At 30.3% G+C, this 23,216-nt stretch overlaps 1 protein-coding gene across 11 annotated transcripts in view; it reads left to right on the top strand.

The window, feature by feature from the left end:
- Nucleotides 1-23,216, top strand: part of LOC142330964 (folylpolyglutamate synthase, mitochondrial-like) — a 95,857-nt gene that overhangs the window by 5,127 nt on the left and 67,514 nt on the right. For 3 of the 11 annotated variants that reach the window (XM_075376436.1, XM_075376431.1, XM_075376433.1), the window contains exon 1: nt 12,626-12,776. The exons of the other annotated variants lie outside the window; for them this stretch is intronic. The gene's annotated coding sequence lies outside the window, so the exon portion shown is untranslated. Of the gene's footprint in view, nt 1-12,625; nt 12,777-23,216 lie in introns of those variants that run through there. 11 annotated transcript variants of the gene reach the window in all.

The following is a 23,216-nucleotide window of genomic DNA, read 5'->3' as shown; positions in this document are numbered from 1 at the left end:
TTTTATGTATATTCTGCTAGCTGAACATTTGGTTTCACACTTGGTTCCCTACAACTGTACAATTTACTCAGGAATGGCTACCCAATTTTAATAAAATGATTATCAAACAATCCATCTCAGTTATTTTTTTGACATTAGACTGTTATTATATTTTAACACGCATTTCATATATTTTTATTTACAAAAATATAAATCGCAATAATATTAGAAAGTAACATGGGATCAAAAAATAAATCGATCACTGGATGACTTTTATGAATTTAGGAGTATGATTAATGTGATAATATTGGGAGGTTGGAATTGAGAATTTGGACTTAGTCAGGGTAGTAGGATGGAGGCTTTCAGAAATCTGTACAAATTGAATTAATGATTATGAATGCCCATTTTTCTAAAAAATGATTCACTAGGATTTTTTTTCATTTACCGGTTTTATTTTTATAATTTTTTCATTGTAAGGTATTTTGAATTTTAAAAAATTTTTATATCGAAAGAAAAATATGTGCAGTAACCTGGATCAACAAAAGTATTTTTGAGGTTTTATTGGAAGGTCTGTCGACCTTCACTTTCCAATAAAACCATTTCCAATAGAACTTTTTAGGAGTTTGATAAAAATTCAGTTAGAACAAGAGTTAGATGAAACACTGGAAGAAAATGAAATATTGTTCTTCTTTAAAATAGTCATTCGCTAGTATAGTGTGATGATAATGCATAAAACGTAACCGTGTTTATTAATGTGTGAACATTTTTCTTTGAAAGAATCATACTCGCTATAGTTTTTTTAAACTTGAATATTTATTTATTTATCTAATGATCAGTGCAGAGCTGCCTAGAATGAAATTTATAAATCCTTAAGTTGAAAAAATATACAGAAAAAGAACAGCCGTGACTGAGATCATTCATATTATTTCACACATATACAAATGCACGCATGTACGGAAGCATGCGTGTTAAAAGCCCCTTTAAAGCTATTATGAAACCATTTTTAAGTGAGTGTTTATTAACAATAGTGGCATTGGTAACAAATTAAGAAACAGCTGCATAATTAGTTCTTAAAGATGTTCTGGAAGCCAATTTTCTTTTAATTTTGAAAATTAGTAACAAATTTTTAACGTATTTTACAAGAGATATTACATTTGAATATATTAACAAATTTGTGAGGAGTGTTTTTCTTTCTGTCATATGAAAATTTAGTAATTATTTAGTTGATCAGATCCTCTGTAAAATAAATTGTTCTTCATTCTAATATTTATAACTGACCATCTACTTAGAAAAGTATGTTTCTTGTTGAGACGCATTTAGTTTGATGACAAAATTGGAAAGCTTCAAAGAGTAGAGAATGAAGGAAACATTCAAGTTCTGTAAAAATAAGCAGAACTTGAATGCCTCTTTGTAAATATTCATTAACAAAACAATTTTATATTTCTCTTGCTACCAAAATATGGATGGAATCAAGATATTACTTGCTTAATTACAGTCGTTAAGTTTAAGTTAGTTAACAGCAAAATAGGTGCTACCATACATTGCTGTAAAATTAACATTTCTGATGTAAAATTATTTTAAGTGAAAGATAACAACTTGATAAATAACTGTTAGTACTGATATTATACAAACATTTTAAAATATTGCTTTTTTAATGAATAAATATTTTAATTGGTGTTTGAACTCTATACAATGCTTTGATTAAGTGGATCTAGAAGTTTAAAGCTTGAAGATTAATTTTAATATTAATTCAAGTCCTTTGTTTTATTTTATTTATTTTATTTTCTATTATTAAGTATTTCTATTTAAACATAAATGTTTTTCAGTTAGTGTGTTTTGTTTTAAGCGCTTTAATGTTTTATAGCTTCTTCATTTATAAAGGTTTAATTTTTTTTCTAGTTTTCATTTTTGTAGCTAATCATATAAATTAACCTTTAAGTTTTGTTATTTCTGAGTGCATTTTAAAATTGACTACTAGAATTTTGAAGGTTTTTGATCAGAAGGGGGATGTTCTGATTTCAATCTTCCAATTAAAGAGGAGGTTTTGGTCTAACTGTTACAAGCTGCGGGAATTTTCTACTTATGGGATTGTACCCGTTGTGGGAAATTACATTGATTGTAAAATTGATGCGGGTTGGCTGTGACATCTCTCCATTCTCACTTGGTGTGATGGCTTCAGTGTCATCAAGTCAAGGAAACGAAAGGTAGCAAAGGATTACAAGCTAATACATGACTTGGTAAACTTTATGCAGAATTGTTTGGGTTTGAACTATCGCATGGGAGGGGGGGGATCCTCTATACTTTACTCAAATACTTAGTACTTGCTGTTCATTGATTTCAAATTTGTTTAAAGTTTCTTTAATCTGATTTTTCACATATAATGAGTTATGCCTTCCTTCAGTATCAATAATATCCATTGTTTTTATTTCAGTTTTTTGCTTTTTTAAAAAAATTTTATAAATTATTGTTTTATTTTATCATTGCCTATCGAACTATAGTTTTTCTATTAAAGCATTTATTATTATAAAAAATTTACTTATTACATTTATTTTATTTATATTTAATTTTTTTTATTAAACACTTCGCTTTTATTATAATCTGAATTTTTTTAAATCTAGCACAAATTATGTATTACAGTAAATAAATTTGTACCTTCAAAACTAGATTTAACTAACATACAATCTAGTTTTGAAGGTACAAATTTATTTACAAGGGGTTGTTGTTGAAGCTTTCTATTATTTAATAAAATCTAATGTTACAGCTTGATAAAACTATATGTGTATATGTCTTTATCAGTAATGCAAGAGTTCGCATTTTCAAATCACCTATAATTTTTTTTTATGCTCATAAAATATTTTTTTTACTAATATTATTTTCCATTTATTATGTGAAACTATTTAATGCTGTTAAAATGTAAAATCAACTAAATGGGAGATAACTTATTTCAAAATTTTATAACTAAAGATCTGATATTATTTATTTTGGTCAATCTTCGGAACGGATTGATGATTTTTTAGTTTAATTAAAAATATTATCGCAAAACAATTTTTGAAAGAAATTGCTTTTAATAATCTAATTTACACGGGAAAATGAGATATTACTTATTTTTTTACGGATACCAAAATGAATATTACTTTATAATACTGAAATAAAAATAAAATAAAAAGTTGTTGTTTGTCTGAATTCAGGTTTGATATCTTAATCCATTTTGTTTTACAACTCTGACTCATTTTTTTACCTGGACAAAGCAGAAAAGAATTTTTTCTCTGAAGACACAATTCTGTTTTAGCTTTTACACGGATGTCTCTGAATTTTCTCGATTTTATAACTACTCGCTTTTAAACAGTGTTTTTTTTTTGTTTTTTTTTTATACAAATTTATTCTGATACAAATGTAAATATGCCGTCGTGTTGTTTCTTCAATTATTTGAGCAGAACTGATTCGCCAGCGAAAAAGAACGTGAAATATTTTCCGTTCTTGGAGAATGAAACATTACAAGTGTGTGGCTACAAAAATGCGGAAAATCACGTGATAATATAAAAATTGAACATGGTAAGTTCAAAAGTGTGTTTTTCATCAAAATTTATTAAAAAAATATTTTCTGAATCTTCTGCAGATGAAAGTGTTTATATTTCTTTCAGATGCTGCTCCCTGTACGATCAAGGGAGCCAGAGCCCTCCAAGTATTTTATCCCAATTTGATTCATCCGACGTGCTTTGCCCACGGAGTACATCGACTCGCTGAAGAATTACGATCCACGTTTGGGAATGTAAATAAACTGATTTCATCAACAAAGAAAGTGTTTCTTAAGGCACCTACTCGCAATAAGGCCTATAAAGAAAAACTGCCAAATTCGCCTTTACCTCCCGAAGCGGTGGTAACTCGATGAGGAACGTGGATTGAATTTTTACTGTTCTACAACGAACATTTCGAGGCCATCAAAGGTGTAGTAAACGACTTGGATAAATCAGAAGCCATGGCAGTTTGTCAGTCGAAGGAAACATTTAACGATTTTAAAAAAACATAGCTGCGATTAGCACTCATTTTTTCCCACATACCTGCGAGTATTAAAAAGATTGAAACTAAGGTTTGGCTTTGACTGAATCTATTCGGTTAATGAATAAAATCCGCTAAATTAATTCCGCATTGCCATAGGTATTCCCGACTAAACTTAAAGAAAAATTTGAACAATAACCCAGGCTTTGAACCTTTGTGTCAAATTGATAGTTTTATTAATGGGACGGGTGAACCTTTGCCAAAAAACAATAAGTGTTAATATAGTACCCAAATTCAAATACTGCCCAGATACCTCAGTGTATGTGGAACGGATCCTTTTCCACTTATAAAAATATTTTGAGCGGTCCAAGATACAATCTTACCGATCATTTGGAACAGTACCTGATTGTTTACGTTTACAAAAGTAACAAAATGTTAAATAATTGTTAATCATCGAATTTATCGACATCTACTTTTAGACAACTACTTGTCTAATAATTGTACGCTGATTTTGAAATAAAAATAAAATTAAAAATTAAAATGTTTTTATTATTTAAAGTTGCATATTTTGAAATATTTCATGCTTATTTTAAGCATATTTCATGCTTTTTACGTTGCATGTAATCCGGTATAATTTTAAGATCTTTTCAATAACTGTAGTATTTAACCGAGTAAATCTTAAACAATTAAATTTTATCTGTAAGCCCCAAAACACATTTTTTTAAATGTTTAATCACCAACAGCAAAACGAGAGCCAAATAACTTTTTTTTTACTCGTTTATAAATTTACTCAATAAATATATACATGACAAAATGAATAATTATTAATCACGACATAATCGATACGGCTTGACAGCATGGGGATCAGCCGCAGATTATCTCATAAATAAAATGAATTTAATACAAAATAGGGACCTCAAAGGTATTGCTCGTTATGATTCTGATAACAATTATGACACTAATTTAAATAATCTTACAAGGTTTCAAACTTATCGCCTATATCTTTTGTCGCATGTATTAAATCAGATGACTCCCGCAATCGAGCTAAACAAAGTTACACCGCACTTTTTTTTTACCGTTGTTTTAAATACATTTTTATTTTATTTTAATATCCTTTTTTTTTTATTAATACTTCTATATTAACGTTGAATTATTTGGTTTAAATTTTCGAGTAAACAGTTCATTATTACTTTTAAAATATGTTCAATAATATAATATATTTAAAATAGTATTTTTTTATTTAATAAATAAGTTTTGCAACTAAAGAAGGAATTTCAAACAGACAGTTGCGATTCGGTTCGCTTTAATCGATAAAAATCGTACCGTCTGAAATAATTTCAATGATTTCCCGAGAAAAAAAATTATAGATACGAAGTAATCAGGTGTATTTAACTAAATCGATTTCCAAGGTATTAACTGTTATAGTAATAAAAAGATTATTTATTTAATGACATTCTGGCGGTGTTTAAAGTCAGTATATATAGTTATATATCATAAACATACGTAACTCAAAGCGTTATTTAATATAAAATAAAAATAATTGGCCGACGGTACACGAATGACTTATGAAGAGGGCTTCTAAACAAAGGCCAACAGATAAATTAATATTTATCCATATCTGTTTATGGAATATTCTATTACCTTGAAAAATTATAATCAAAACTCTTCAGTTCCTACAAGCCTGTATGAGTGTGTGTGTGTGTGCAAAAATTAATTTATCTAATGGTTGAAAGTGACCTGACACGACACGAGTCACAAGTCGCTTCTGAAAGCAACGCAACCAACTTAAGAATAACAAGTCTCATGCCAGGCTTACAAGGAAAAGTGAAGACTGGAAATAAATGGTTTCCCAAAATTCAGATAATATTCAGCCGTGTAAGAACTTCATATAGTGAACATTATCACTCTCAGAGAAAGTAATTCTGGCCGTTAATTTTAGTATCTGAGGTATTTTAGATGTATTATAACTACAATAAAGACTGGGGCAGATAGAATATAACAGCAAATTAATGTGGCCGTTGTAAAACAAGGAGATGTTATCTTGCTGTTTTAAACCGATTTTATTTGTATATTTAAAACATGCCACCAGGCTAGGATATGTTGTTAACGAAACTCGACAACAGAATAATGCCGGAGACAGTTTTGAGGAGTTATCGAAGATAAAATGTAACCGAACCGATTCAGTAAAATAACATCGGAGTGTTAATATTTTATATTCATATAAATATACATTTTTGTAATTTTTTTCTAGTGAATAGATAGTGGATTAAAAAAAACACATCCATACTCATACTCTCTCTCTCTCTCTCTCTCTCTCCCCGTCTCTCACATAGACAAGCACAATTTGTAGAAGCAGATAATAAAAAAGAAACTATTAGATAATCATTTAAGTAAAAATTTATTTGTAGGCTGTACTTAACAATTTACATTTATACGAACAACGACCGAGGAGAACAACATGCGTGGGGATAAAGTCATTAAATTTAAAATACGATCTAGAAATAATTGAAATATTGAATCGTTGCAATAAAGAATATTTTCCGAATATCCATTTTCTCTTACAAGTTTTAGCGACTCTTCCGGTAACATGTAATAATGAATGCTAGTTCTCCACAATAGAGTCAGAATGATTGCGCGTAATAAGACGGGGGATGGAAGATTATGTTCATTAGTTTGTTTGTCAGTACATAGAAATATTACTATTAATCCTGATGAAGTTTTAGATATTATGGCGAGAAAGAAAAATCGACGATTAGCTTTATAACTCATAACTTTTATTGGAGTGTAAATGTGTGAGTGTGAAGTATGAAAAAAATGATATACTAACATTATGATTCTTATTTGCGTAGTAAATTATGTATTAAATCTATTCAAATGTTTCGCGTTTCTCAAATGCAAGAAAGTATAAAAAACCGTTTCAATATAAAATAATTTTCATTATTATTATTATTTTATGATCATCATCAGCCCCCTACACAATATGTAATGTTAAATTACATAAACTTTAAAATACGTATAATATTAATACAATGTTGGGTCTTGTGTTTATAAAAATAATCCGTTTTAAAATAAAGGTGCCGAATCCGTCAGCCTTTGTATTTTTAACATGCCAAAATATTAATTTCATAATAAAAAAAAAATTAAAATAATTTAATGTTGATATGCTGTCGATTCAAATTTGTTAATAGATGCACTTTGACGCGTCAGTAGAGTATTTGTTTTAGTAACGCGGAAGACATAACAATTTTTATTCACCCGCTGTCTATCTGAATGTACCGTATGTAGCAACGGTTGTTAGGAAACCGAATTCCCTTCGTCACTTCGCCTACAACAATCTTTCAAGGTTAGACAGTTAGAACTTAAATGCATCTTTTTTTTTCAACTCGCTATGTATCTGGCAACGTCTAAGTCTGGCAACTCTGTACCAGCGGTTGCTAGGAAACCGAATCCTCACTTCCTCTTCATACAACCATTCAAGGTTACACAGTTAGAACGTAATTGCATCAGTTATATACTGTATTTTATAAAATTATAACTATACAAAAATATAAAATTAAACCCTTTAACACTGCAAACGTTTTCATCACCGATGTATTTATTTTTTTATATTCTATTTTTTTATTCTATTTTTTTAAATTTATTTATATTATTTCGATTGAAATTACTGAAAAAAATGCTTGTTAGTCAAAAATTGGATTAAACACCTGTCACTTTTTTAGTGTATGAAACCTACCTAAACAATTGCCGATGGTGTTGCCTAGCATGAGAATTTTATTATTCATAATAAAATCTTTTATTATGAATTTATATATAGATGTCGATGTAAAAAATATTTATTTGTATAAGAAACCAATAGATTGTGACTATAATTTTTATAGTCGTTGACCATGATTATGTACAATGTAACAGAATTGATCCCTTTAGGTTACAGAAAGTGCAAAACGAGAATCAACTCAAATCTTCAATAAATTAATCGGTTTTTAATGATAATTCAAGCCAGGAATCGAATCTAGAATCTTAAAATTACGATTTTGGTGGGGGGAAGGAGCGATACTCAGATGGGAATACCTTGTGATCTGATGTGTGTTCAAGTTAAAAATCGATCCCGACACCTTCAGTCATTTGCTCTACCGTCTCTCTAATAACTGTGTTACGGTAACAATTTATTATAAAACTGAACATGAGAAACAATAAAATTTAGTTGTATGCCGCTTGATGAAATCTAAATATAACTTATTAGCGGGCATCTGTAGTGCGAGTGGTAGCGTCTCGGCTTTTCATTCGGCGGTCCCTGGTTCGAATCCCGGTCAGATATGGCATTTTCACACGCCACAGGATTCAAAATTGTATCGTTTTATTCCATCCTCTGAAGCAATACCTAAACGTTGGTCCCGGAGGCAAAAAGAAAAATTGAACGTTTTGTACTACAAACAGCTAATCCTACCCTACTAAACGGTATTGTGTGTGTGCGCGCGCGTCCCCCTTAGCTTAGCACCGAAATCTACTGATCACTAGCGGAAAATCCCATTTCGTTAGTACATGTCTCGTGGTGGTTAGTTGTATACTTATGCATATTATATATACCGTGTACATATCGATATATAAGCGAAATATATATCGAAATTTTGGGAAAATTTAGTACTTTTTAACCGGATCCGAATCTTTGGATGAAAATTGCAAATATCTCGAAAACGGTCAGTCCTAGCGCTCTGAAAAAATTTTTCGACCCCCACGACAGTACCCCATCCGCTCCCAGTGGTACTAGTTGGATGATAATATTTTCAAGTCCCCCCGGGGCGCCGTTCGGGAATTGGAGATAGGGTGCCACCGTAATATCTCGGCAACCGCTCGTCCGATTTTCACGATTCAAACGGCATATGTATCAGCAGGTCGAGCGTTAAGTGTTTAACGCATTACGTACAATCTTGATCGACCGGATGTTGGTTATCCGGAAATTAAATCGTTTAGCCCTACGTTTTGATTCCACTCACCCACCGTAAAACGTACCGATCCGATCTTTCGATAAATACGTTCAAACCTGTGCGCTAGCGCAGTTGTAAATTATAAACTTATGAAGACTAAAAAATAGAAAATTAAAAATATATTAAACGCACTAAAATGTAAAAAATAATTTTAGGACGGTATCTCAGAATGGATTTGATGGTGATATGTAAGATTATGTGAAAATCATAACTTCAAATTAAAAATTTGATGTTTTTGCCAATTTTTTTTTATACGTGATGAATGGCCTAAGAGTGGGAGGCAAACACGCATAAGAAAAAATTGGCAAAAACATCAAATTTTTAATTTGAAGCTACGACTTTCACATAATCTTACAATCAATTTTTTTTTACTTCTAGTGTCTTTAATTTAAGAGTGGTGTTTTAAATTTTTTTTTCATATTTTTTTATATATTTGTGTCATTGTTTTTCTTCATAAAATAATGAACTATAACCAAAAATCCTTTTCGGCACGCCGGAAATCGGAGTAGATTTCAACGGTGTTAAGTAGGGGATAAAAAAAGATTTCCACCTTAAATTTAAGAAAAACTTCAAATTTATTCAACGGTTACATGTGAAAAAAAGGTTTATATGTTTAGCATACTACAAGCCCCATATCTTTTTCTTTTTACAATTAATTTACAATAAATTCATTAAATAAAAAGCCTAACTTTAAATTCACTTCTTTGATTTTTTCTCCTGTTCTTTCTATTTTTATTAAAACATTCCTTTCTTGATTGTAATTAGCTTAAATTGTACGACACCCTACCATGTAATGCATAGAAAATTGAAATGCATAGAAAAGTTCAATTTAGACAATTGAACGCCTACCGCAAAAAAGTTGACAACACAGTTGTAGGATTTTCCCGTCACGCGGAATTTCTCTGATGCATGGCTTACGCATACAACTTAAATTAAAATATTTATCAATTTATTTAAACATAATATTTTTTGTTTATTTAATTCGATGATTCTAACTAGAGTGCGCGCGCATACAATATATTATTCGCGCGGCGGTCACATTAGATAATTTTTTATACTCCTCTTGTAATATTAAATACTTGTAATATATATTAATTCGAAACGATTGCGATCCCATACAAGTTTTCACTTCGGCCGTGCGGTGTGAAGCATACATTTGTTTTTTTTTTGTTAAAAATAACAATTTTTAGCCGAGAATTAAGGGAAAAAAATATTTTTTTACCTACGCTCGCTGACATCGACAAATTAACAATAATGTTTTCATTATTTAAATAATAAATAATTGTCAGAATTACTGAATTTATTATTTAAATACTCAAAACATTACCGTGTTAATTAGGCAACGTTATCGAGCGAAGCGAGCGTAGGTTAAGTTTGATTAAATTATATTTATAAAATAAATAACTGTAAATGGTTATATCGAGTGAATTCCTAACATGTTCAAACTTGATTAGGGAGGAAAATATTTATTTTTCATTTTAAAATTATTTTTATGCCCAAAATCAAGGAAATACAGGTGATTCGGGAGGATAGAGCAATACTTTGACAACTCATTCTAGAGGCTAAAAATAAGAAAACGTTCATATAAACAAAGACCCGAAAACGCTTCGTTAGCGAGTTATACAGAGTGAAAGATTTCGCCCGAGTTTCAGTTCCACCGGGTAAATTAAGGCTTTCTGAAATCCTGGGAACGTCAATTAAGGGGCAAGTTCAATTGTTTATTATAGTTTTTGAGCTGGGAAATCGAAAAAATAGGTCCCAGAACTGTATCTCTTTTAGTTTCTAAGATATCTCGTGTAAAACGCCAAAAATAGGGTCAAAAAACACATTATTTTACGTTTGACTACAATAACGTTGTTAAATTGGCAATAAATCGTACATCTTTTAAACGTAAATTGTAGAGAATTTAATTACAAGAAGATTAACGTAAATAATAATGTCAACAAAAAAGAAATAAAATTTTAAACATGTCGACTTTTATTAACAACAAAACCGACGAAAACAGAAGAAAATGTTACAAAAAAGAAAACAGATGTGTCTAGTAGGTACAATAATTTTAGACCTACGGAAAACAAGTTGGAAACACTGTTTTTTTTTTATCACATTTGTTTAAATACTACTCATTGTTGTAGGTTAATTGTTGGTAACGTGTTAAATAACATTTCGCTGTTCAATCGTGTTTGAAGTATTACGTCGAATTCTTATCGTAAAAATTTCAGAAAACCGTTAAGAAGTGTAATTTATTATGCAGGTTGTAATATTAACAAACAGAAAATTGGATTCTGTACAGCACACATTTTTATGTTTATTTAAAGTGCAAAATTTATTTCGTGTATTATTGTTTACAGGTTCACGACTGATTATTGTCAGTTTATTATATTTTTTAACGATTTGGATCGATTAACAGCAAATGAAAAATTACAAGGCAGATTGGGAATCAAACCCGGTAACTTACAGATTAAAATCAAACAGGAATGGTAGTGATAAACGTAACATGATTTTTTTTATCTTCAGTCATTTGACTGGTTTGATGCAGCTCTCCAAGATTACCTATATAGTGCTAGTCGTTTCATTTCGGTATACCAACTACAGCCTACATCCGTAACAATTTGTTTTACATATTCCAAGCGTGGCCTGCCTTCCAATATTAAAGCGATTATTCCAGGACGCCTTAATATGTGGGCTATAAGTCTGTCTCTTCTTTTAACTATATTTTTCCAAACTTTTCTTTTTTCATCTATTTGCCGCAACACCTCTTCATTTATCTCTTTATCCACCCGTCTGATTTTTAACATTCTCCTATAGCACCGCATTAAAAAAATAAAAGCTTCTAATATTTTCTTTTCGGGTACTCCGATCGTTCAAGTTTCTCTTCCGTAGAAAGCTACGATCAAAACGTCTACTTTTAAAAATCTTATCCTGACGTTTAAATTAATTTTTGATGTACGCAAATTATATTTCTGACTGAAAGCTCGTTTCGCCTGCGCTATTTGGCATTTTATGTCGCTCCTGCTTCGTCCATCTTTAGTAATTCTACTTCCCAAATAACAAAATTCTTCTACCTCCGTAATCTTTTCTCCTCCTATTTTTACATTCAGCGGTCCATCTTCGTTATTTCTACTACATTTCATTACTTTCGTTTTGTTCTTGTTTATTTTCATGCCGTAGTACTTGCGTAGGACTTCATCCGTGCCGTGATAATATTTGCAGATAAAAATGTTTATTATTATATTATAATTTATTTTTTTATATTTTATTTATATTATTATAATTTTATATTTTATATTTGTAGATAAAAATATTAACACGAGATAATGAAAGGGTTACAAAACGCGAATTCAGTCGATATTAATTTTAGAATCGATAACAAGAACTTTAAACCGATCGCCTCCACAGAAATACATTTTTCCCCCTGTGGGTCGGCAACCTGCGGCTCGCGAGCCACATGCGCCACATGGTGCTCTATGGATGTGAAGCTGCGGCTATTTAGTTCCATACGCAAATATTATTTATTTTATAAAAAAAAAATTAACATTTAAAAATCGTTCTGAATCGATTAACGAGGATTAGGCACCGATTCTATCACTTTTCCACCTATTTCTATCGCTTTTCACCGCACCCCTCCCCCGTGACACGCGTCGTCACTGTCGTCAGTCCGTCAGAAGCTCTCGAATGACGCCGTCGTCGGTTGTTTCTATGTTGGTTTTAATTCGCTTTCGACGCAAGACAATTTGGCGTCTTCAACAGCGCTTTGGCTGTGACGTATAGTTTGTTGTTTCAAGTAAAAGAGTTAGAAGCGAATTATCTTCTCAAAGTTATGTATGTACATATAATAATAATAAAACAACCCAAGTAAAGATAGGTAACATAATAAGTATTATATTTTTAAAATACATATTACACATATTTTTTTCCAAATAAGATACCCAACTACTTTTTTGAAGTCTATAAGAATTGTTAAAAAAGAAAAAAAGTACTACTGTTGGATATTACCGCAAAAGTGTTTTTATTAAAATATATTATTTAATAAATCACCTATTTTATTATTTATATATTTTATAGCTTTTATTATTTAAAAATTAGAGGTAAAATAATAATTATAAGTGTAAGTACCTATAAATTGTTATTTAATAAACCTATTTTCGAAAAACTTTTGTGGCTATTTAAAAACTTTGAAATTTTGTAAATTGTAATTTTTGACTCTTCTGACTCAAAAGGTTGCCGACCCCTGGCTTAGATGCTTATCTACAAAATATAAAGACCGATAACGCAATTTTAATACGAATTTCTTAGTATCGTGTAACTATATGGATTACACGATTAAATTACACGTAAACAAATCTACACTATTCAAAACAGTCTCGTTGGCGTAATGCACTCGACCAGCTCTACACTTTTAAACAAATATATAAATGAATTTGAATTTAAAAATACATCGTACAATCGTTCGGCAGGAAAAAATAGTTATACCGCATTCTTTTCAAAATTAACCGTTGCAAACATTAATTTTCGTATTACACCGGTATATTTTCTAAAAAAGTTCCCGACCGTTTTAACGTCCAAATAATAAATAGTAATCTAATAAAAGAAACAGATGAACGGGTGAAGCGCAATATATATTTTAAATTACCGCATCGAAAGACAAAAATAATCTTCACTAATAACAATAAATTTAACATATTATTATAACGAATAACATACGACAAAATAAATTAATAATAGACTACTTAACGTAAAAAAATCTACATATGTTTAAGAGAATGCTAAGGCAGTATAAATTCATAATTGTATTTATTGTTGTCTTATCGTAGTTATCTTATAATGATTTTTTTTTTATTTCTCCAAAATGTATTTTATTATATACAATTTCAATGTAAACTTAACTAATTTTACGTTCTGGTGCTGTGCATTTTTTTTACTTGATTTTTCAATTTAAATTTTTATGTTTTTTATTTCTATCTATAGTGTTAGAAAAATCGTATATATTTATTTAGATAATTATTGTATTTTTCATTAATTCTTTTTTTAATAATTCTGTTACAATAATATGAACTCGCGGGTAGCGCTCGAGGTTTCTTATGGTATCTGCTTCAAGGATAAATATGTCGAATAAAATTGTATATGTAATTTTCAATCGACAATAAACAAATATTAAAGCGAATAATGTCAAAATTCTTAGCGATTTTCAGTTCGTAAGGAGTAATTAAAACGACTGTGTAATAAAATTTAAACTAGTATAATAAACAACATGGATATTTTCCAAATTATCTGCGGCTTGAAAAATTAAGATGCGATCGCTTTTCGTCTTGAAAATGGATTTAATTCACGGTGAACTACAAGACATTTAAATTCCGAGTTTGTAATCGCGATAGAAGTTTGAAGTCGCGTAGTCGACGTACTATGGACATCTATAGCGGCTCGAATGTTGAATTCAAAATTTAAAGCGGAACAGAGAGGAGACAACGTTTCTTCAATCTGTATCGGTTTGTAATTATGATTACTGAAAATATTAGTGCGGTGTTATCAGTAGACATGCGAGGACCTTGTGTAAAATTATTTATGAAGTATTTAAACACGTAGTTGCAAAAATGTTCTATCGTAATTGAATTTACCTTTTGGTTCTTTTTGTATCGATAAATGTAAATATCATCCGTTTTATTTAGTTTTGCGTTAGGTTTTATTTACTTTAAAAAATATGTAGATGCGGTTTTAATTTTTTTCTATTTTTTTTCGCTTGCAGTGAAATCCTTAAATATTACACCGTATTGTAATACAAACCTTGTAAATTTTCGTCTTCCAAGTAAAAGTTTACATTCTGTATACTATTACATAACGTTTAGCGAAATAAGTACGTTTTCTGATAAAACGTCTGCTATCCCGGAAGCGATTCGTAGATTTCGTTCGTTCAACTACATTATTGCAAATTATTCTTGGAAATATACCGATCTCATTTCTTTTGGGTGTATTATCCTTCCCCTTCGTAAACTAAACGCATCAAGACTTTCTTATATTCAACAAACTGTAATTATACGCGCTATACTTTTTAAATTTCAGTTTTATCACGTTCTCGATTGTTACACGACTGCACAAAAATGAGTGTAATGTATTTAGGGTGTATGTTTGTCCGTATGTATGTTCCATCTTTGCAGCTCAACGGCCGAACCGATTTAGATGTACGCCTGCACGTTGGAATCCTTTCGTTACCGGGAGTGTCATAGGCCAATGATTCCCATACTGTGCGCCGCGGCCTCTTCACAGCGGCGCCGCGAAATATTTTAAAAGTTTCATAATTAATTGAACGAAGACATTTATTATTATTGATTAATTTTAATGAAAAAAAAAAAAAAATTAAATAATGAAGTACACGAGTTTTTTTTATTTTTCTCTTACATACGAGTAGTCATACTTAGGGTAAACCGCCATGGAAAAACTTTTAATTGATAAAGGACTCCGCGGCTCGGAAAATTTTGGGAACCACTGTCATAGGCTTTTTTTCTCTCTCTCTCTCTCTCTCTCTCTCTATATATATATATATATATATATATATATATAAACTTTATAAATATGTATGTAATAGTGGAGATCTGCCGGTTGAAGTACAAACTTTGAAGTGAATTAATGAACTGTGAATTTGTGAGCCTCTATCGCTGTGTGAACCGGGTTTGAACTGAATGATTCAAGGAAATCGTACGAATAATAGAATTACATTTACGTTAAATAAAATTACTAACAGACTAATATTAAATAGATTAAATTAATAATAACGGGCTTCCCATGGGGGACTGTGGGTAAGGCTAGAGCGGTGAGGTGATCCAGAAACCTCGTGCGAGGCTAGACCCATCATTACCAACAATTGGTAATACACGGGGTGCCCCTAAAGTGCTATTTGGGGGGTGCAATGGGATGTTCTTATAATATTTCTGCAAAAAATCGTCCGATTTTCAAAATCGCTACTTGTTAGTAGGTTGAAGGCTAACTTTTGCGTTTTATCATATACACTCTCGATCTAACAAATAACAGTTATTCAGAAATATTATATTTTCGCAACCGATCTTCCGATTTTCAAAATTTAAACGGGGTGTTTACTAGTATAGAAAATCATGATGGAACCAAAGCTGCACAAAAAAAAAAACAACGTTTGTCAGCAGTTTCTTTTCGGCAGTCGTGTTTTTTTATTTTTAATATTTATGTCTTGTTTATCTTATAATTTGTTTTTGTAATTTATATTTTGTAGACGTAATCTATATGATGTATTATCGTCTCCCGATCGGAATGAAGGTTTATTTATAATAATTAGTTTTATAATGTGAAATTTGCCGGTTCAAATTCTACCTGCTGCGAGAGGTTAAAATTTGTAAACCGAATCGATAACTCTCCAACCGACTCGTGAAGGATACATTGATGTTGGTAGTTTAAGGAGATCAGGCGTGTTGCTGCTGAAAGTAGTTCCTTGTATACCGTTGACTATCAAATTAACCTGAATTAACTTTTCAATTTTACCGCGCTCGCTCGCTTGTTTTTATTATTCCTCCAGAACACCCGGTCGGTGTTTTTGTGTTCTCAAGTGTTTCATTATAAATAAAGTATTAGTTTTTAAACCGCAAAATAAAACCGGAAAATTTTCAATAATATTTTGGGTAGTTTTGCCGGGTTATCTTAAAATCTAAGAAAGTTTTGTCTGTTATATTCTGTAACCAAACTGTAGAAGGTGACACGATTTAGAACTTTTTTTACTTCTTAAAAAAAAAGCCATACGTATTCTCTAAAATAATATTTCATACCGCGGGTACTAGAAGAGTAACACGTGATTTTCCCGTTCGCTACTCGTCGAGCCGAAAACAGAATCAAACACCGATACACCGAGAGAGAGTTATGATACGTACTTATATATTACGACTGCACAAAAAAGTATAAGATTTGTAAGAAAAAAACTTCATTCGCGAACCAAGTTTTATTTTGGAGGGTTAAAACCCGCATTAAAAAAGGCTTTCGTACTTTTAACGCGATTTTTCAGTCTTTATTTATTTATTGTTATTATTGTTCTATAATTTGTATAACCGACGAGTTAATCGTTAAACAAATATTTTGTTTAAAGCGGGATAACGCCGTTCGAAGTGTAAGAACATTTGTTTTTACAATGACAATTTTTTATTTCTCTGAGAAGAAACGGGTTAAACCCTTGTTTCAAGTTAAACAAATTTTTGTACAAAATTAATTTTCTTAATTTACGTCCTTTGAAATCTTTTAAATTTATTTTCGATGTAGTATACGAAAGAAGTTTCGGATCGGTTCAAAATTTCCAGAAAAATATATGCTATTCCATTTTTTCAAATTATTTTCGTACAAATAAAGAAAATCGATCGAAGGCGATAGGCTATAAATAGAAAAGTATTTATTCCAAGCGATATAAAGAATAAATAAATTCGCTTGTTGCGCACAATGAGGCGTCATGTTTCTTCTTTTTTTTAAAGTTAAAATCACCTTTAGGTTTACTAATGTTATAGATGTAATTACTGCGTATATTTTTGTGCGGTAAAATTTTAATTTATATCTCGGTGTTAAAATATAATTTTTGAAAACGATCAAAATTGTGATTCTAAAAAAAATCGTTTATTTTTATTTTTTTGTAAATATGCATATTTGTTAACCTCTAACGGTGGTTTTTTCATTTAATATCTGACACGTTAGGCTGGTACCAGAAAGTTTTTTGTGTGAAACGTTTGTGCCTTAAGTAATTTTTACAAGCGTACGTTAAATGAAATGTTTTATTTTGAAAAGCGAAATTGCAAGTCCTCACTGTTACCGATTTTCTTAGTTATTTGATGTACACGATTCGACTCGATTTACTATTATCGTTTTTCAAGCGGTGATGAATTAGAAAATATATTAAGGTCTACCTTGACCGGGCAGTGGAGTTTATTGTTAAAATACTTTGGATCCGACCGATTTTAGAACTCGGTTGACAGATTTCAGTTAATTTTTTTACGCGGGAAAAATTACGTTAACTTTTTGCGTAATTCGAAGATTATTCTCCTCGTCGAGAAACTTAAATGTCTAACAAAGTTTGTATCGTACTATCTTTTAATCCGTACTATAATTCATTCGATATCGTAGCATATCTTAAAACAAGTATTTTGGATACGAATAAATCGATAGAGTAAATACTATCGATTATCCGATAGTATTAAAAGAAAATCATAAATCGTATTTATGATTTTGTTTTTGGCCTTGTAGATAATTAAACATGCATATAGGCAAAACACGTGGGTCAAATCAAACGGTAAACAATAAAGGTCAGAATTAGAAGATTTTTGAATCCTATATATCCTCCTTAGCCATTTATTGATTTTGCAGTCGACTTTTCTTTTGTTATTGTGTCGAGGAAGGTTAGTTTCGTATTACGATAATTTTTTTCGTAAATCGAATATTATATAAACGATAAATTAATTAATTTAATTTATATTTAAGCTTTCCAGCTCTCGTATCGAGTGAATTTACACATGGATATTGTGAATCTTGAAAATGTTGAGAGCGTGCTATCTTTAAAAGATGCCTAAACCAGATTTAATCGCAAAGATTTGCTGATATTTTTTCGCTTTTCCTTGATCGATTATCATCATTCAAAAAAAACAAAAAAAAACACATTTTCACACAAGAGGTAATCGGTTTTGGACTGAGATGCTGCCCGCCAGAGAAACCCGCCCGGAGGGCCTAGCTGCCGTACCGTATTTAAATGTTTTAAATATGTCAGTGTTAATAATTTAATTTATACATGCAAAGAACTACACTACGTGTATGTTTTTTTCTAAACGGTTTATTTTTCTCTAATTTATTTCGTTTAAAATAAAATTGTCGTAATGATTATTATAAATATAACACGAGGGTGGATAGTAATTAATTAGAAAAATAAAAAATAAATTTATCAAATCGGTAAATATTTGTTATACTCTCGAGTTTGTTTTTAAATACGTAAAATATATTATTTTTTTACTTAATATAATTATTCATTTACGCTGAATTTGTGCCTGGAGACACATATGTTGTGCGTTTCATATACAAAACGCACATAAATTTGTGAGTTTGTGTGATAAGTAAAAAAGATAAATCGTAAAAAAAATAATTGTTCGTTAAAGTAATTAACTTAAAAATATTTCTTCCCTTTAGTAGGTGGATACACAATTAACACAAGTTTGTTTTTATCGTATAAATCGATTTAATTAGGCCATTTCTGGGTCTGTTTTTGTTAGATTTTTTCTTTTATTTTTATTTTCAACTGACTTCACGTGTGTTAAAAAATAATGTTTAGAGTATATATTAACGTAGAGTTTACGATGAAAAAAGTTACTTTATAAAATTCTCTCTCCGCTACAGAAATAGGAGCGATTCCATTTTTGAAACGTAGAAGAGAGCGCGGCAATCGCTCAGCAGTTGACCACTCCGTGCATCGCAGTAGGCGTAGTGCTCCAGGCTTAGCTATATCTGATTTTTGCGGTTTTGATAGTTAATTGAATCGGTTAAAATTCAATCGTTAGAAAGAACCGACCAGATTGAACGAAAATTTTACACGAATTTAAACTTTCTGGTGTTCTATAAATCAATTGACTGCTTCCAGCGGTCTATCATTTTTTATAGGGTAAAATATTTACAATATACCTCATCTTGTCACCGTTTTGAATATTTCCCGTTTCAAATCGATTTATTATTTTGCTTGTTTAAATTTCATCGTTAAACGTGAACGCATGATATTTTTGATAGCGAATAAAATTCTTCCAAGTCGATATCCCGGTATAAATTTTAAAAATATTATTTAAGAAATATAATATTATAATTAAAAGGTTTGTTAAACTTACGCGTATATTTCATTAAATGGGAAACCCTTTTTCCTCATAAAAGTTTTCTAAAAATTTTTTTTGAATTTCACGAATATTTTTTTGTGTTGATATATAACAACAGCTATTATACTGACTTCCACGTGCGGTTATTTAAAGTAATTTGTGGGTTAAAGTACTCAGTATTTCGTATAGTTTATTGTTTAATTATTATTTGGAATTATTTTGTATTAAGTTTGTTACTTCTTATTTTTATCTTAGCGTAATACGTAATGTTTTATAACATTTTCTGATTATGTGCATTAAAATTTTGGCGGGATATGGTGTACTTACCAACAATATGGAGCAGTGTTGGCTGCGTGCATGTGTGTGTGTGTATATATATATATATATATATATATATATTTATATTTTTTTATATAATGAAGGATTTTCCTCTAATATTCTCCGTTTAGTAGGTGACACGTTAGATTAGCATCAGAAAGTTATTTGTGTGAAACTTTTTAGCCGTAAGTAATTTTTACACTTGTACGTCGAATGAAATGTAATAAAAAAACATCGCTATTTCAAACGCTAAATTCCAAGTCCTCATTGTTACGGACTTTCTTACAGTTATTTGATTTACTTGATTTAAAACGTATTTACCGTTATTTCGCTTCCCAAGCGATGGTGAATAAAAAAATATGTATATTCGGCCTATCTTGACCGGGCAATGGAGTTTATTATTAAATAACTTTAGAACCGACTCATTTTTAAACTAGGTTGACCGATTTCAGTTATTACTTTTATGTGGAAAAAATTACGTCGCCTTTTATGCGTAATTCGTAGATTATTCTGTTAACTGAGAACTTAACTGTACAACAAAGGTTTTTATACTATCTTTTAACGGTTTCGCCGATCTGAATTCTCACACGGTGGTCTGTTTCTTTCGCGTCTGTAATGTACGCATCTACTTCGTCGAATCAAAATCGTAATGCATTTTAAATCCAAGATGTTTCCAAATAGGCTGCCGCTAGGTGTAGAGAAATAAGTCAAGTTACGTAACGTACTGGAATTTTTCTATTTTATTACCATTTTCTTTTAATGAAGCGTACTAAATTTATCAAACGTTATTTTTACTGAATTCCTAATAGATTTTATTTTAATAATTCAAAGGATAATTAGCCAAACCTGTTTTATTACAACGAAATTCAGTTAAGTCGTATACTTCGCATATTTTACTATTTGTTTAGTAATTTTTTACGCGATTGTTTTACAGTTTATTTTATTTCAAAAACGTACTGAAAATTATCAATTAGGGAGCGAAATTACTTTCATATGAACAGGATGAGAGATTTAAAAACTAAGCGACCCGGTTCGAGCTACAATTATTATCGTGTCACTTTTAATACCGTTGCTACTACGAACTCCGCTATTAATTGTTTATTTTACGACTCTCGTCTCTAGGGATGGGCAAAATCGATTGATTTTAATAATAGAGGTATTAGTAATGGAACGATATAAATAATCGATGATTCGTTCGAAATATGAACGTTACTTATTTTTTCCACAAGTACAAACATCGAATAAGATACATTAGTTTGAGTAATTTATCATTTAATAAGTTTTGACTGTCTACGGGCTACTGGCGCCGCTATTAATCGCTCCCTAAACATTAATTTCTTCAGATGCTGTGGTTTTATTTAAATTATTATCTCGTTGTCAATCAGTACCTAATATTTTGGTAACTTGTTTTTTGTTTTTATATATTGGGTCAATTCTTACGGTGTTATTTGTCACAGTTTCAGTTAGCGTTGGGTTTTTCAATTTTGTTTCTTTAGTTTTTTGATTAGGTCTACAGAATTTTTCATTTATTTTAGTATTGTAGGAATTATTACTTATTAGAATTTACTCGTTTAGAGATTATTTCGTTAAACTTTGGTTTTATCGAGTTTGATTATTTTTCGTATATAATTTAGCCGTTTAGAAACTTTCTTTTTTAAGTTTTATTTATGAAGTAGAATTATGAAACCAGGGGGAAATCATCGATCGTTTAAACATTGTTTACTAAAAATGAAGACAACAAAAGTGTTTGTTGTAAAATTTGCAAAAAAAAAAACAAAAAACCATTTAATGTTTTTCGACAATATTACTAACCTAAAAGAGCACTTAAAACGGAAACATTCTTTACAGTTAAATGAAGAATTGGGTAATAATAATTTTTTTTTTGTCTTCAGTCATTTGACTGGTTTGATGCAGCTCTCCAAGATTCCCTATCTAGTGCTAGTCGTTTCATTTCAGTATACCCTCTACATCCTACAGCCCTAACAATTTGTTTTACATATTCCAAACGTGGCCTGCCTACACAATTTTTTCCTTCTACCTGTCCTTCCAATATTAAAGCGACTATTCCAGGATGCCTTAGTATGTGGCCTATAAGTCTGTCTCTTCTTTTAACTATATTTTTCCAAATGCTTCTTTCTTCATCTATTTGCCGCAATACCTCTTCATTTGTCACTTGTCATTTTTCATTTGTCAAAAGAGACAGTAATATTATTTTTCGCTCAAGATGCAATGTAGTACAATCAGTTATCGTATCTAACTTCGCACGGGCGCTGCTCATTGTTTAATCCTGAGGAACATTTACGCCTTATCATATCTCGGATAAATATAACGATAAAAAAATAATACAACTTAAGTACAATTTATTATTATTATTATTTAATTTTTAAGAAATGAAAATAATAAAAAAAATTACAGATTCCAAAAAAAATTTTATGCATAAAATACTACTGGTGGAGGCAATCATTAATTTTGCAAGTTTAATTCATTTTTAGTAAAATGCCCATAATATTTTTACGATTTCCAAATTACTTTCCTATGATCTATATTTTTATGAACAGCAGCCCGAGGGTGTAATGCAGAAATTTTTTTTTTTTTTTTTAATAGTAAAATTATAATATATTGATTCGTTATTAAATTTAAAAAAAAATAGATAATAAAAATTTTATAAATATTTTATAAAATATTAAAAATTATTATTTTTATTCATCTTCTATGTAAACGTATTGAATACGAAAAAACGCAACGCGGCGATTTGTCTGATGCCAAGCTCGGCGGCTACGGGACCACAACGGAAGAAGTGGCAACATAGCGTTTGTCCATCACATCATATACAAGCTTCCTATTACGAATAGTATTGTCATACGTTTCATGTTTTTTATTTACACACTCATAGCTTCTCTGCCTTCCCCAGACTACGGCAACGACCTTGATAGACATATTCAACAAACCACTATTTTTAAACAACAGAATTATAATGAAAAATTATTCCATCTAAAATTTTATTCACCATCAATTTTTTTTTAACAATAGACAATAAACTATTATATATGTTGTCTAATATTAAATTATTTTTGTTATTTTTAAAACTTATTATCAATCTTACGGA

This window comes from Lycorma delicatula, chromosome 10, assembly GCF_047948215.1.
Source record: "Lycorma delicatula isolate Av1 chromosome 10, ASM4794821v1, whole genome shotgun sequence".
Classification (NCBI taxonomy): Eukaryota; Metazoa; Arthropoda; class Insecta; order Hemiptera; family Fulgoridae; genus Lycorma; species Lycorma delicatula.
Note: the sequence above shows the minus strand (reverse complement) of the source record. Positions and strands in the feature narration are given on the sequence as shown.